We start from the raw sequence: 17,031 nt of genomic DNA on the forward strand, positions 1-17,031 counted from the left end.
AGATTATACTCCATTTAAAGTTATTACAAAATAATGGCTATATTTCCCTGAGCTGTACAGTATATCCTTGTTCCTCATCTATATAATATGGAGTAGTATGTATATCTTAATCCCATGTCTCTATCTTGCCCCTCTCTCCCTCTCCCCACTTGTAATTACTAGCTTGTTTTCTATATCTGTGAGTCTATTTCATTATATACAATTGTTTTATTTTTTAGATTCTACATATAAGAGATAACACAGTATTTGTTTTTCTCTGTCTGACTTACTTCATTAAGCAGAATACTCTCTAGGTTTATCCACTGTGTTGCTAATGGCAGAAGTTCATTCTTTTCATGGTTAAACGATATTCCACCACACACACACACACACACACACACACACACACACACACACACTTCTTTATCCATTCATCTGTTGATGGACACTTGGGTTGCTTCCATGTCCTGGCTATTGTAAATAATGCTGCCATTATTATGTTCAATGCCAATGAACATTGAGGTGCATGTATCTTTTCAAAATAATATTTTGGTGTTTTCCAGAAGTACACCAAGGAGTGGAATTGCTGGATCATATGGTAGTTCAATTTTAAGTTTTTTGAGGAACCTCCATACTGTTCTCCATAGTGGCTGCACCAGTTTACATTCCCAACTACAGTGCATGAGGGTTCCCTTTTCTCCACATCCTCGCCAACATTTGCTATTTACTTTTTGATAATAGCTATTCTGACAGATGTGAAGTGATATCTCATACAGTTTTGATTTGCATTTCACTGATAGAGATGCTGAGCATCTTTTCATGTGCATGTTGGCCATCTGTATGTCTTCTTTGGAAAAATGTCTATTCAGGTCTTCTGCCCATTTTTAATCAGGTTGTTTGTATTTTGATATATTTTGTATATTAACCCCTTCTCATACGTTTCATCTGCAAACATTTTCTCCCATTCAGTAGATTGTCTTTTCGTGTTGTTGGTGGTGTCCTTTGCTGTGCAAAAACTTTTAACTTTAATTAGGTCCCATTTGTTTATTTTGGCTTTTATTTCTTTTGCCTTATGAGACCGATCCAAAAAAAAATATTGCTACAATTGATGTCCAAAGAGTGTTCTGCCTACTTTCTTTTCTAGGATTTTTATGTTTTCAGGTCTTACATTTAGGTAATCCGTTTATTTTTGTATACGGTGTGAGGAAATGTTCTAATCTCATTCTTTCACATGTAGCTGTCCAGTTTTCCCAGTACCACTTACTGAACTCATTTTCTCTAATGTAATGTGCATGATGCTTTTTTTCTAAGAACCTCAAAGGCCATCATTCCATTTGGCCTCACAACATACCTTTGAACTAGTGTTCAAAGGTTCAGGAGCCAGTGTACAGATTCTCATTCCACAGATGAGAACAAAAAGGTACAAGAGAGGTCAAGCAACTTGACCATAGGTCACCAAAGTATCAGGAGAGGGGCAGGATAAGCCAGAATCCCTGCTTCTAGGGACAGATCTCTCACTGCACCCAGATTCAGCCTGTGCAAATGTATGTGAAGTGTTATTTAAAAACATAGGAAGTACAACCCAGTGAAACCTGGAGATAAACTCTGCTTGCAATAAGCAATGGTAGTTGTAGGGGAGCTGCCAAAAGATATAGTCTCTTCCTCTGAAAGTTTCAAATAGTGAGAATGATAAATGACAAGACCTCTGCACTGGTTTTATGGACTTTTTTGCTAATTTTCTTTTTTGTTTGTTTAGTGAGAAACAGAAACTTCTAGCCACAAACTTATTGTAAGCAGGCACTTCCAATTTAGTTCAAGGGACCTCAACTGTTCCAAATCCTTAGAGAACTTGGAGTTGTTCACCTTTTTCCTTATTTCTCTACAGAAGAATGAAAATAAACAAAAAGGTGTAGGAGCAGCTAGTGTGAAGGAGACACTGGAGCTGTCAGGCTGGGTGGGAAACATGAAGTGAGAGAAGATGTGGTCCCTGCTGTCAGGACTCGAGCCTGCGCGGAGAGCTAAGTGGAGAACAAACGAAAAGTCAGCCTTGAGGGAAAGTTCCAAGAGAGTGGTAAGAGCAAGAATGCCAGAGGGAGTGTGTGCCCGAGAAATCACTCTTGGGCACGTGTGGGGATCAGAGAAGTGGGATACATGTGGTGTCATGAAAGCCTGATGCCACTTCCCTCAACGGAGAAGAAAACGGAAGAAGATTCAGTAAGAGAAAAATGTAATCAGCCAAGGTGTAAAGAAATGAAATTGCAAAGGAAGATCAGGGAATGATGGTGGTTCTCAGACATGTTCTCTTCTTGGTCTACAAACCCTTCCAGAAGCCTCGTCTAATCCCATGGCTTTAATCACTGGCAAGAGATCATAACGCTGTCTCCATCCCAGGCCTCTCTCCTCGCCTCCACACTCGTATACCTTGAAGTCCCACAGGCATCTCGGTCTCATCCACGCCGATGGCTTGAATCGCTGCCCAAAGACCCATGACCATAACACAGCCAGTGTGTCCATCGTGGGCCTCTCTTCTAACAGCCACACTCCACCCAGATACCCCACAAGGATCTGAAATGCGTGTTCAAAACTGAACTCATCATTACAGCCCTCCCACCTCTGCCACCACATACATGCTGCCTCTTCTCCATACTCTCTCTGTTGATCATCATTCTCCAATCTCTCCAGCTAGCCAAGCCAAAGCCAGAGAATTATCATCATCTACCTCTCCCATTCCCTCAAAATCCACAAGTGGTAACAAGTCTTATTAATTCTTCCTCCTAAATCTCTAATTTGCTCACTCTTCCCCATCCCCTCCATACCTGAATTCAGGTTCTCATCATCTCTCTTGTAACGACATCATCTCCTCTAACTAGTCTCCCTGTCTCCAGTCTCATTCCCACCTCATTCACCTCCCAAACTGGAGGCCATGCTGCTGATCTAACCTAAGGCATGAGCTCATCACTCGTCTGTGAAAATCTTCTAGTTGTTGCCTCCCTGCCTATAGAAGAAAAGTTCAAACTCCTTAGCCCATCTGACAAGCTGCCCGTGGTCTGGAGCCAACATACCACTCCAGCCCTATTTCCTCCCACCCACACCTACCCTACTCATTATCAGATATAGCTCCAAACATACCACGAACCTTTATGACTTCATTTCTTCCTATGTGTTGGGCTTGGTACAGAGTTATGAGTTTAAGAAATGGTAGTTGCTGTCACTACTACAAGGATGACAATGACAACGACAATGACAGCGTTAGAGAACTAGGGCCAAACTGTGGATGCTCTTATGGACCAAATCAAGGTACTTAGATTTGGGGCATAACAAAGCATCTAAGGATTTGGGGGCATGGAGGTGATGAAGTTATAATCTCTGGTAGCAAGTATTATAACTGACTACAGGGGGAGAGAGAGGGAGGTACAGGGGCCGTTTGGGAAGCTGCTACAATAGTCCAGGTAAGAAGCATTTAATATAGGAAATACACGTGAAAATGGAAGAGAACTTTTCAAAAACTTCCTCTGGACTTGGTAGCTGCACAGAAACAAAGATGAGCAAGATAAGAAGATTGCTGAAATTTCAAAAGTAGGTTAAAAAAAAAAAAAGAGGGTATCTTTGATGAAAATCTAGAATTTGGAGAAGGAGACAGATTCAGGTTTTTGAAAGGCACAAGCTCAGATTTCATAATATAGGGACTTTTGACAGAGGCAAGAGTTGGGTTCACAAGAGCAGATAAGCAGCTAAGAGAGAGTGAGGCATGAATTATTAAATGGTTCTAAATGTAACAGACCAAAAAGCAAGAGATAGAAAAAAAGACTAAAATTTGGCCACAAACAAGGCCGCTCATTGGGAAAGGAGCTTGAAGCAGCGGTAAGGCTAGAAGCTTGACTGTTAACATTTTACAAAGGAAGAGGGACCTATGAAGTTGAAGAAAAGACAGATGTGGCTTAAGAAAATCATTCATTCAATAAACTTTAATTGAGAACCATCTGCACTGGACACTTTTCTAGGTGTTGGGCATACAAGAGCCAACAGAACACAGTCCCTCCCCTTGTGGAAATTCGCTTTCCAGTACAAGAGGCAGACAATGAAGAAAACGATAAAAACGGATTGTCAGGGAGTGCTGGCGACTGTCTCTAAAGCTGCTAGGGCTTGTGGAGGATACTTTAGGCTCTAAAATGCTGCCAGGAGTCTTCTGACATATGTGGAAAGTGACTGTTCCTTACAGACAGTTTGCACAAAATGAAATGATGCATCATGTTTACATTATAAATTGCCACGTAGGAGAGGAATTTTCTGAGAAACTGCAAAACTAGTGAAGCCCAACTCCATACAAATCTTAAAAGCTGCACTTCCATTCGATCTTTTATAAACAAATATAAGCAAAGGCATGTTTCTCTCTTAATCCTTAGCATGGGAGACTGATTTCTCATTTTCCATAAATCTTCACCACTCTGCCTAAACTACATGTCCTGGGAAAAACACTAAAGGGCATCATTTCAATAGAACTTGCCAAAGCAATGACGCTACTGTTTGTTTCCATATGATGAATTCATAAGTCTAAGAACACTCTGGCTCACATCACTTCTTAAAAACAAGTTAAAATTTTCATATGCACCTTATTTGCTTTATTGTAGGTATTAAAGTTAGTTTTCCAATAGAAGATAGACATCAGAAGTCCTATACAATAGAAGTTTCTATGCAATTTCTCCAGTGGGACATGAAATAACCTTTGGTAATTTATATCCTCCAAGGGCATAAAATATTAAAAATGAAACTCTCACCAAAACTCCCATAAATTACCACTCTGTTTAAATTAAATGATAAAAGTCTATGAAAGTGTGCTTTAGACCATAATATAGTAAACACAAATATTTTATACAAATAAAAAAGAAACCATGAATATCTCAGCCTAAAAAGGTAGCACTTTATTTACCTGAACAGCCCAAAAACAAGACATAAGAGAAGAAAAACATGCTCTTTATTGGCCAATGACCTAAGTGAATGAGAAAGAACTAAAGCTTGCTTCCTTGAGACCCTCCCTCGAAAACCACTTTTTTCTTTCTCAAAATAAATTTCAAGTCAATGCATAAGATGAGTCTATTTCGGAAACACAATTCAGACAATATGGGTGTTATCTGGCTCCCAAGATCACAACAGATTCTCCGTAGCAAATGAGTGAGTGAAGGGTTATCACTGCTGAAAGCCATAGAAATAGCATCAAAAAACAAAAAAATCAAGATAGGTAAGATTTTCAAAAACAGCAAAGGGGGCCGTTTGGTACAGGTGCAAAGAGCCTTGTATCCGTGAATGAGTCTGAAAGCTATCACTTTACTACAACATTAGAGACACACTCTATGCTGTATAATCTTTTAAAGAATCAGGGAAGGTTGTAGCAACTTTGGGGAAATTTTCTATACAAAAGTTGGCTATAATAAATTTTGATTCTTAAATAAGCAAACCCTCAGCAATCAGGAAATTTATTCTAGAAGTAAAAAAGCCTGCCCCAAAGTTCTGAGTACCTAAGAATTCCCTGTTTTAAGCTTCTTTCATTTTGTGCTTGAACAGCCAGTTAAAATTGGCAGGCTTGATGTCTCAATGAACTTCAGGCAGAAAAAAACCACACTGTCAAATTGTTGACATATTTTTTAAGTAAGGTCTTTCTTTCTTAAAGTACTATTTAGATTCTTGCTAAAATAAATTATCAGGAACTTTAGAGTGAACAGTATATGAAAAAATGTAGCCCTGCCCCAGTTTAAAGGTCATAGTTCATCATTGTAGATTATTTATCCTATGCAATTGACAAGGTGGCTTTATGAGTTACTTTCCCCCAACGCCAAGTTCTATCAGATGCCTACTTTCCCAATTTCACAATGCATTTTGACAGAAATTAGAGACGCAAGAGGGAGGACATATGGGGATATATGTATATTTATAGCTGATTCACTTTGTTATAAAGCAAAAACTAACACACCATTGTAAAGCAATTATACTCCAATAAAGATGTTATAAAAAAAAAAAAAAAACTTGCAGAGGGAGCCTTATGAAGTTGTTAACTCACAACCCTCCCTGAACCCACAGGGATGGACAGAGCACTGGATGAGAAGTCACACTCAGCTCCTCAATGAATGCACACCTCTGGCCTGAGCTTCTGCACAGGCAGCACTGGAAGGCACAATAGGATAGATCTGTTTTCCAAATTGCAGGTCTCAGCCCATCAGCGGGGAGTAAAATCAATTTGGTGAATCATGATCAGTGTTCGGTAGAGTTTGGAGGTGGGATGGAACTTATCAGAAAATACTAGAGCACATTTCACGCAGTATAGCTAAGTATCGCTCCATGAAAGCTTTATTTTGAATATATTTATTATTTATATCTTTATGTCTGCACTGGGTCTCAACATAGAATGTGCTTCCTAAAAGGCACTGAGTTGGCCATAAAGGGCTGTGTAATGCACTGAATGTGTTTCAAATTCATATTTTGAAATCCTAACCCCCAGTGTGATGGTATTAGAAGATGGGGCCTTTGGGAGGTAACAGAGCTATGAAGGTGGGGTCCTTATGAATGGGATTAGTGTCCTTATAAAAGGGACCCCAGAGAGCTCTCTTGCCCTCTTTCCACTGTATGACGACACAAAGAGAAGTCAGCAGTCTGTAACCTGGAAGAGGGTTCTCACCAGAACCTGACCATGCTGGCACCCTGATCTCAGATTTCCAGCCTCCAGAACTGTGAGAAATAAATTTCTGTTGTTTGCAAGCCACCCAGTCTATGTTACTTTGTTTCAGCAGCCGGAACTGACTGAGACAGCTTGGTACTTCTCAATTATTTACAGTCAAGGGACAACGAGTAACTGAAAAAGCCACGTGCAAAGATTAAATGCAAGCTTAGCTTAGGCTAATTTCTTTTAACTAGTTTCTGTAGGATCCTACGATCCTGCCTTGGTTTCATCCTAAAAATACCTAGAACATCAAAGATAATGCTTTTGGCCTCCAACTAACTCCTTACTCAACAACTGCTTTTCTCTTATCTAAATAGCAGTCTCTGGTTCCTGTTAGAATAAGAGTGCACCTCGGGATTCCAGACCACTCTAAAATCTTGGTATTCGGTGTGGCTTGGGTGGTCCCTAGGATCACACTGAAGTCTTCATCCTGTGGCTTTAAGAGCAGCCGACTATAGTTATGACCATGGCCTGACCACATTCCAGGGAGCAAAAGCATCAGAGTAGGATGCTGTTTAGAAGAGCAAGTCCTCAGACCTGTGTACCAGTGCAGGGACCAAAATGTGTCTGCTTCCTGGAGGGCCTGGCTGGATGTGAGAGGTAAGGATCCAGCCAGCCAAGTCTAGGGTCCTCTCCAGCCATTTCAATTGCTCTGGCTGCAGTATGAACGATGGATTAGAGGATCAGAGGAGAGCCAGGGTGGACTCAGGAGCCCAGGGAGGCGATGGCTAGAATCCAGCAGAGAGATGAGAAGCTGGACTAGGACAGAATCAGCAGAAACAATGAGAAGCAGACGGATGGGGGAGCTATTAAGCAAGCAAAATCTATAGAAATGGGTGATGGGTTAGATGTGGTGGATGAAAAGGACGGGGCAAGGATGGCTCCCAAGTTTCTGCCTTGTGCGAGGTAGTGGCTAGTTGTGCCCATCACAGAGCTAAGCATCCATGCAAGAGGATGAGGTATGAAGAGAAAAAATCAGGATTCTGGTCTTGGACATGAAAAACTTGAGGTGCCTTTGAGATATCCAGGTGCAACGTCAATTATGTAATCTAGAGCTCACAGAGAGGCCTAGGTTGGAGATACAAATTTTAGATTCACTTGTGTCCTCCTTTTTTAAACTCTTGTACCAGAACTACATTTCGAGGCACAACTGCATGAAGCAGAGAAAAGAATGTGGGCTTTAAAATCAGAAAAGCCAGAGATGGAACCTTGCCTTAGTGGCTCTGGGCCCATGAGCGTGTACCTGCCTGATTAGGTTTCCATTTGCTCCTCTATCAGCAAGGATGCTGCAGCCCGCTGTCAGGAGCATGGTGGAGATGAAAGAAACAGCACTTGAGAAGTGCCTGGAACACAGCAAGTTCTCAGCACAGTGGAGCCAGAGCCATGTTTGTACTTTTTTGTATACCCTATGGCACCTGGCACTGTCCTGGCCAAGGGGTCCATCAGTTTCTAGTATGTTGAACTGACCTGAAATATTCAGAATTGTCAGTAAGCCACTGTTTCCTAGACAACCACTAGCTCCCGAACTCATTCCTCCACCTGGGGTCCTACTGAAGCAACACCCAAACATAAGCTATGCATGGAACGTGTCTTACCCCTCTTCAGCCACATCTCCCAGCCTTGGGAGTAACCATCACTTGGCAGGGCCAATGACTAACCAGAGCGGTTTTGTACTGTCTAAAGTCCTAGATACCCAATCCAGTCCTATGAAATTGTTTTCTTGTGATCCACAAGGATGTGAGAAAAGCAAAGACTGGCTTTATTTCTCCTCTGGTATTTCTAGTGGAGCAGGCAGATGGCACCCTCTCCATATACCCTGAAATTCACTTGGGAATACCAAGCACTTCAGGAGGTGTAGATTTTGAGCAATGGATTTAACATTTCCTGCCAATGTTGAGTGTACATCAGAATCACCTGTTGCCAGATTGCTAACCCCCATCCCCAGAGTTTCTGATTCAGCTGGCCTGGGGAACAGTATGAGAATTTGCATTTCTAACAAGTTCTCAGGTGATGATGATGGTCAAGGGGCCACACCTGAGAACCACTGTCCTGGCTTCTTCCCTGAGACCGGGCTATTGATGTTTCTAACATTTAAAGAAAAACCAGCTGAGCTTGGGAAGTTCTTACCTGGAGTGTCATAGGATGTTGTCTTGTATACTATCACTAAGTTGTCTTAATTAGGAATTACATATGTCTGGGATTTAGGTACTTTCAGACCTTATTTTAAATAGGTTTGGAACATTTTGTCTTACGCTTTGTAATTTCTACTTATCTGTTCTCTGCTATTCATTTTTCAGTAAATAAAGTGTGAGAACCCTTTAAATAGAGATATTACTTCATACGCATGCCAGAACCTATTCACCTAAACAAGCACTGTTTCCTTCTTCTGGAGGACCTAGTTGTCCTTCTCATGGACCTGCCATAGCCAGCCTTTAAGAACTGTCTTCACAGCTCAACCTGCTTGGCTTGAGTGACCTCAATGGTGGCTCAATTCATCTTGACAGGATGGATGGGACCTAGTCATTCATGCATTTACATGTTTACTGGGCACCTACTATATGTCAAGCACTTTCTTGAAAAACAGTGTTAATGAACCATGACCTCTGCCCTCAAGGAGCTTATAAATTGAGTGTGAATTTGAGTAGAGGTGATAAAAAAATAAACAAGTAAAATACATAAATGTGTAAGTGTCCACTGTGATAGGTGAAGAAAACATATGAAGAAAGTCCCCTTTAGGTTAGATGATCAGAGAAAGCCCCTAGGGGAGGTGATGTTTAAACTGATTAACTTAGAGAAGCTTAAAGTCCACTCTTGCCTGTGTACCCTGAGCTAAATTCACTCTTAAGCCACCCTGGGAGCTCTAAAAATATGTTTATCTGATACTTATAAAAAGAAAAATGAATAACACATTTCATACTTAGATTATTATTTCTGTTAAGGAAGAGAAAAAAAATCATTCCTAGGCATATTGGTTACAAAAAGTTGGAGGTCCGGTGAATAAATACCATTTATGATGTAAAAGGAAGGACCACTCTAAACTACTGAAACTAGTGTTTATCAGCCTGCCTGACATTTCTAAAATGGTCTGGAAAATAATAACATCAGAATAGTTAAAAAACATTCCAAGGTTTTGAAGAGTGATATCATGTAAATTCATAAATTGTTCAGTACACATTCATTAAATCCCCACCATTTCCCATGCAAAGTGCTAAGTTCCAAGAATACAAAGATAAAACATGATGCCTAACCTTTCCCACTGACAAATATTAGCTAAACACCTATCATGCACTTACCGCTTCCTCAAGCTGGTCATAGTTTGGCTTCTTTTTATTGCTACTGTTTTGTTTCCTTACTTTATCAACAAATGTCATGACCAAATGATCATGAGATGATTACGATGGGCAAAATCCTGGATAAACCCTGGATAAACAATAAGGTCCTACTGTTCAGCACAGGGAACTATACTGACTATAGAGGAACTATACTGACTATCCTCTAATAATGGAAAAGAATTTTTAAAAGAATATATAACTGCTGTAGAGCAGAAATTAACACAACATTGTAAATCAACTATACTTCAGCAAAAAAAAAGAAAACCCACCACCCAATAAGTAGAATCGATTGCATTTCTTGTGCCAGTCTATGAAGCAAAGAAACACATTTTTATGGCTAACTATAACTTCCTCCTAAACCCCTTGCTCAGCATTACTGGATGGCAAAGTCTTAGATATCACCTTTCTCCTACAAAATAGAGGAATATTCTACAGTCCTGTGTCTTTAGTCCTGGGATTTCAGTTCCAACACCAGGTAATTATACTTTCTAGGCCTCCAGTGCTTGCACGCCCAACCCTTGCCTGAAGAACCTCTACTGAAAGACACACAAGCCCATTTTTAGTGGGAGCAATACTGCACACACAATGCTGTACAGTTCAATACAATACTCAATTTTATAACTGACTTTCTAAAACTCTTAGAGAAACAGGTCTCAAGAACTTGCTCACCCATTATGTCAACTCCCACAGACATACTGCACACCTATTTTTAATTCATCCCATGAACAACACAGAAGACTTTCTACAAGAAGAATACACACTTCATGGAGTTGTCCTTTTAAACAGGGGTTTGTTTTAACTTAAAATGATAATACCAAGGAACTGCCAGTTGACTAGACATGTAACAACATCCCAATTACTATGTTTCAAATCTTCCCAAGAGTAACCTAACTTGGGTAGGAGTCCTGTGTTTTCCTATATCATCTCCTTATACACCTCTGCTGAAGTTCGTATGCAAATGAGAATGGAATACACAAAATCAAGCCTGGTTTCCCTGCCCTAATCTTTTATACTGAAAGGGAACCCGACTGAATAAAATGCTTCATCAATGGCAGCCAATCGTGACTACACAGTACTTCAAAAATGTCATGAAGAGATTAAGTTTACCATTTATTTTAAAAAAGAAAAATACTAAATAAAACAAAAGGCTAGGTTTCCTCCCTCCCCGATTTCCCTGGCATTTAGAAGAACTGCCATAGATAAGTCCACAAATGAACAGCTGAGCAGTTCTAACTGGGCAGCTTCTAAAAAAATAAAAATAAAAGGACTCCTTCCAACCCCAGTTAATGTACTTGACATAAAGAGAACATGTTTCTGCAACAAATACATTTCAGGCTTGATGTTTTACAGAGTAACTAATGAAGGCTCCAGCCACAGGAAAAAAATTATTTTTCCAGTATATTAAATGTTTTGACTCACCATTTAACAGAATTACAAGTAAAGTGAAAATGGAAATTAAATGTATACATATTTATGACTTTACCAATGTATGACAAGGCCATCTTTGGCTTCTGGCTTTAATAACCAGGAAGACAAGCCTGGAAAACCGCCATACATTTGTTTTTCTATTCAAATAGTTCTCTCTGCCCAAGCACTGGTTGGAGCAAAGTATTAATTCTGAGTCCAGGGACAAATATAAGCCAAGAGAATCACAGTGAATGGATGAAAATGGACATTGTCTCCTTAATTATCTGCTTGGACAAGAAGGTATAAAAATATAAATACTAAACAATGTTAAAATGTGACAACTCGGGCTTCCCTGGTGGAGCAGCGGTTGAGAGTCCGCCTGCCGATGCAGGGGACACGGGTTCGTGCCTCGGTCCGAGAAGATCCCACATGCCAAGGAGCAGCTGGCCCCGTGAGCCATGGCCGCTGAGCCTGCGCGTCCGGAGCCTGTGCTCTGCAATGGGAGAGGCCACAACACTGAGAGGCCCGCGTACCGCAAAAAAAAAAAAAAAAAAAAAAAAAGTGACAACTCATTAATTACTAGTAAACAGAAATTTTCTGTTAACCTCTATGATTTCTAGAAGTAAAAAAGGAACTTTCACCATAGAACCCCTAGCAAAACCTTGAGTAAGAACCTTCTTAAGAATTCCACGTTAGCCCTGGTCGCTAAACATCTGTTCGACCATGAACAAGTCAATTCACCTCTCCAAGCCTCAGCTGTCTTACCCATAAAAGGTGCGAGTTGCTGAACTAGTTAATATTTTAATTCTTTATCAGAAAGAAATCTACCTCAATCCCCAACGGCTGAATCTGTTAATAATACTTAAGACCCATTCTAATTATTTGTTATCATACTCCTAAAGGTAAAAACACTACTTTTGTGCGTACAGGACGAAGGGGTGGAAAGAGAAGAGGATTCTTGAAGGGAACAGAAACTAGGTTGGTTTTGTTAATTAGGTTCCCCCTCTGAAACCACGAGCCAGTATTAGCACCTGCTGAAATTTACCCAATTATAAGAGTGGTTGGTTTCTCCATCTCAAGATATACTCTTTCAGAAAATGGCACAAGTCACTTTCTAGGAATATATATTTCAGCCAGTTACACATTACTAACAACTAAAGGGGCAGAGGGAGGCAAGCAAAAGAGCAAGACATAGATGATGTGAGTCTACTGTCTACCCGGAGAAATAAAATCTCTTCTTTATATGATGTATTCAGGAAGGAGAGACACAATGGGCACCTGCACCTGCCAGCTTCAGGAGGCATACCTCGTGTAGGTAAATTACCTTACGGGTCAGCAGGTGCTGGGAATTTACATGATAAGATGCTTTCTATGTTTTACAGCATGTGTTTTCCTTATGAGTGATTTCATTCCCTCCTTCACTCAGCAACTCTTCATTAAATACTTACATGCAAACCCCAAAGCCAAAAAAATAAATAAATAAATAAACAAAGGTATGAGTCGACTGTCTGGAATATTCAGGTGAATCTTGACATTTATTTTAGAGTAGTTCAGCCCCTGAGGATATTTCCAAATCAAAAAATAATACTAAACAATACAGATGCTAAGCTAAAGTGCACTTGGAATTTTCTTTCCCTTCATTGAGTGGTATGCGATGATGAGGAATGGGGAGTAAATTAGAATACAGGTGGAATAGGTTATTAGCTAAATCCCTTAGTTAATACAGGGTGAAAATTTCTCTTTCCCCTAGAGAAAAATGATACCACTGGATTACAAATATATTGATAAGCATTATAGAATGCTAAAACTAGAAAGAGAACAATAATACAAACCTCTTGTTTTATATATATGTGGGAGACCTGAGGCTCAAAGGTGGTAGAATTTGGTCCAGGTTATACAGCCAAATACAGTGCCAGAACTAGAACCCAGGTCACCAGCAGGCGTGCTTAGCAGTCTCTGGTGTATTGCATGTACTGTATCCCATGATGTGTCCTCATTGCTATCACAAGCGGAACAATGGCATAATCCACAAAGCAAAGGACGAGACATCAGAAGCTCTGAGTTCTAGTCCCGTAAGCTACTAGATTAGACATGATACTATAGAAAACTCTAATCACTTGTCTAAACCTCAGTTTCCTCATCTGTTGAAATGTGAACAGTAATTCACAGTAAGACAGTACAGACCACAATAAATGCAAAAGTCTGGCCATTGTAAAAGCCTTATACAAGTACAGAACTAACACTGGGTGATGATAGTGGTGGTGATTTCACCACCTGAAATGGTGGTGAAACCCGGCTTCAACTCTAATTCCAGCCACTTGTTACCTTGATAAGTCATTGAACTTGTGCGCCTCACATTCCTCCTGTGAATATGTGGTTAATAATCTTTGCCCTGCCTCCCTCAGAAATGGACAGAATTAAATGCTTTTCAGAGAGTACTAAAAAGCAATTACAAATAGCAAGGCATTGATGCAAACGTAAGGTATTATTACCAAATCCCTCTAGTCTTAATTTGGACAAAAATGTAACATGGTTTTATTCTTCATTTTTTAACAGTTTTCCTCCTCAACTAAGACATCATTGCGCATTCAGTCTCAGACTTACCAGCTTTCTCATCAGTCTTCCTAAGTCTCCAAAGAACGCACCATTTCCCTCAGCTCAGAGATGTTTACTGCTTACTCAACTTCCCACTGGCATGGACTTGACTAAGAAAGGTTTTTTTCTAGGGCCTCCTTTCGACTGGAAACGCTCTGACAAAAGCTTCCATGAACACTATTCTACTTCATCACGTTAGAGGGGTAATGAATCCAACCCTGTGGCTTTTCTCCACTCCTAACAACTGCAGAACACTTCAGCCTTTACATAGAATGAGACAGAAGTCTGGGTGGATGCTTTTCACGGGAGGGGCAACAAGGGTTACCCAAACCCACGCTCAGTAGTACTGATGGGAAGACTGTTGCTTCTTTGCAGGAGACTAACACATTCTGAGGCCCAACCGGTCCCTCAAGAGTCATTCACCTTAGGACCTAGGGCCTCTGGCAGGCTGAGAATGTCATAGAAAAATAGTAAGGGCGGGGGCCGGTATTTTGGGTCTGCAATACGCTGCCTTTAACAAGGCATCAGAGTAACTAGCATCTCCTTGCTGAGAACCCTGATTTCAGTTGATCAGAAGAAAGAATTCATCAGCCTATCCAAACAACTTCTCTGGAACAGGTTTCTATCGAACCACGCTGGGCACCAGAGACAAGTGAGCCGGGGGTGGGGGGTTGGTAAGAACTGACAACAGGCTCATCTGCATAGATGAACGATAAGCAGACATTTGTTGTCTGCTGTTTTGGTGACTCCTGGCACCGGTGTGGCAAATCAAACCCCGGCATTCTCCCTCTCCGGTGCCCCACACTCCCACCCCCCTCCCCAGTTGCTAAAGCTTCACGTTGACGGGGCTAGGGGAGAGAAGCAGGGGAAATGCAGAAGTCGGTTGCTGCATTTAGGCTGGAACCATACCGCACCTGTTCAACCCGTCTCCGGCGCCAAAAATGACCAAACACTGACTCGCAAGCCCCTCCTGAGATCCCAGGGGCGCCTAACAAGTTCTCCGCTGTTTAATACCGGGGAAGGGTGGTGGGAGATCTCTCTTTCTGCAGCCAAACTCAGCTGGCTCCCATTAAAGGGGAGGGGGCTCCTGCTTAAGTGAACCCAGAGTGACCCCCGAGTGTCACTGCGGCTCCGGGGATCCGGGTGGTAAGCGGGTGGGTGCCCGCGGGGAGCGCGCAGCCGTGGCCCGGGGGAATGAAGGTCCCGCTTCGGTGGCCACGCGCACCCCCTACACCCTACCTCCAGCACAAGGCGGACGAAGTGAAAGCGTCGAGAGACCTCCAGGATTCATCCGAGACTCAGAGCCCCCAAGCTCGAGCCCAGAAAGAGGGTCGCGGGAGGAGGGGCCGGGGACGCGCAGGAAACTTACCTCACCCGGACAGCATTCGGGCGCCTCCGGTGTCGAGACCAGTTGCGCCACAGTCTGCAAGTTATCAGGACGTTGTCGCTTCCCCCGGGCGAAAGGAGAGCAGTGCAGGCGAGGGGCGGGAGGGGCGGAGAGTTGGCGGGGCGGGGCCCGGGCCGGGGCGCAGCTCGAGGAGCGGGCAGGTGCCGGGGCCCGAGCCGCGGGGCCAAACTCGCCCCCGACGCGCCTCGGCGGGGACGCGCGGCTGCGAGTGTGCAATGCGCGCGCGCCGCGGCGGGTGTGTGTCCCCGCTTTCCCCTTCCTTCCCCGCCGGTCCTCCGGATAGACTGAGCCGCGAGCGGCCGCCAAAGCCCCAGCCGCTCCGAGCGGCTCCACAGCCGGGCGCGCTCTGGCCGCGGCGCGTTCGGGGTCGGGGGCTGAGGGCCGGGGGCCGAGGAGCAGGGCGCCCCCGCGCTCGGGCGCGGGTCCCGGTGCAGAGAGCGAGGCGCAGAGACCGAGCGGGCTGCGCGGCGGCGGCCGCGGCTCCGGGAGGCTGCAAGCCCCGCCCGCCGGCCGCCCAGGCTCTTCCCCTTTTCTCTCCACCCCCTCGCTCCATCCCCGCACGCCCTGCAGGGAAAGCAGACGGGTTTGCAGCAGAGGCGGCGGGAGCCTCCGCTGCAGTCGGACTGGGCGTCCGAGTCGATGCTCGGGGACAAGGCGCTCCGTCCCGCCGCCGCGTGCCTAAGACGGAGAGCGGGGCGGGGGCGGGCCCCTCGATCTGGCCGGTTCCTCTAGGGCTCCAGGGCTAGCCAAGGGCTTTCCGGCGGTGCTCAAAGTCTTGTAGCCCCGGAAAACAGGGCTGTTAGGATAGGGCTCCCCGCTTTCTCAGCAACACCTGGTCGCCTGCCCTCTGGAACTCTGCTTGTGCCGAACCCGCACTTAAGCACAGGTGTCCCCTTCACCAGGAAGGGACAAGCTAGTCTGAGGACAGCAGGTGTTCCCAGGAAGTAAGACCTACCAAACAGGTAGAAGTGGGTAGGCGAGGGGTCTTGGGAGACGGGACGTTGAGAGAGAAGGGACGTTAAGCACGGATAGGCGGTGATGGGGGTTCGGGCTAAATCTTACTGACAGCACTGAGTGGGCGTGGGGCCCTGGTAATCTCACCTGACGTCAGCCTAGCTGCGGAGAGGGCACGGGCCAGGTCTAAAGGGCTCTCTTGCGGGGCGGGGGAGGGGAATGCTATCATTGAAGCTATAGCTAAATGTCCTTAATTGGAACCGAAAAGGGAGCGGATCTCTCCCAGTTGAATCAAAGCAAGTGGTATTTCTCACCCTCACCCCTTCCTTCCACGTTACCCTTATTTAAAAAACAAATGAACACACTCATGGGAAATGTGGGATGCATTCTGTCCGAGCAAAGCCAACATTTCATGGTCCTTACCCTCAGATACCACCGGCTTGGCAAGCCAAAATGAATTTGTTTGAAAGGATACTCCGTTCGTTCTCAGCAAATGAAAACCCTCTTTTTCAGTTTTGAAATCCTTTTTACCTCCCACCTCCCACCACATGAGCTCAGAATGGAGTGCAATAATTCCTTGGTAACACATATCTGTTAGACTGTTTTTCCAGCATACTTCTTCCAGATGTGTCTAGCCATCACTGGGA

The 17,031-nt window shown here is 43.5% G+C and overlaps 2 protein-coding genes across 3 annotated transcripts in view; both read right to left on the reverse strand.

Moving 5' to 3' along the window:
- The window catches only part of FAM122A (family with sequence similarity 122A), a 73,740-nt gene extending 58,299 nt beyond the window's left edge, over window positions 1–15,441 (reverse strand). The window contains exon 1 of the mRNA XM_032635396.1: window positions 15,392–15,441. The gene's annotated coding sequence lies outside the window, so the exon portion shown is untranslated. The remainder of the gene's footprint in view (window positions 1–15,391) is intronic.
- PIP5K1B (phosphatidylinositol-4-phosphate 5-kinase type 1 beta) overlaps window positions 1–15,881 on the reverse strand; it is a 324,986-nt gene extending 309,105 nt beyond the window's left edge. The window contains exon 1 of one of the 2 annotated variants that reach the window (XM_032635392.1): window positions 15,392–15,881. The gene's annotated coding sequence lies outside the window, so the exon portion shown is untranslated. Of the gene's footprint in view, window positions 1–15,261; window positions 15,282–15,391 lie in introns of those variants that run through there. The other variant, XM_032635395.1, reaches the window with a different exon arrangement.
- Between the last annotated feature and the right edge of the window lie 1,150 nt (window positions 15,882–17,031).

The sequence above is a fragment of the Phocoena sinus genome, chromosome 6 (genome assembly GCF_008692025.1).
Source record: "Phocoena sinus isolate mPhoSin1 chromosome 6, mPhoSin1.pri, whole genome shotgun sequence".
Taxonomy (NCBI): domain Eukaryota; kingdom Metazoa; phylum Chordata; class Mammalia; order Artiodactyla; family Phocoenidae; genus Phocoena; species Phocoena sinus.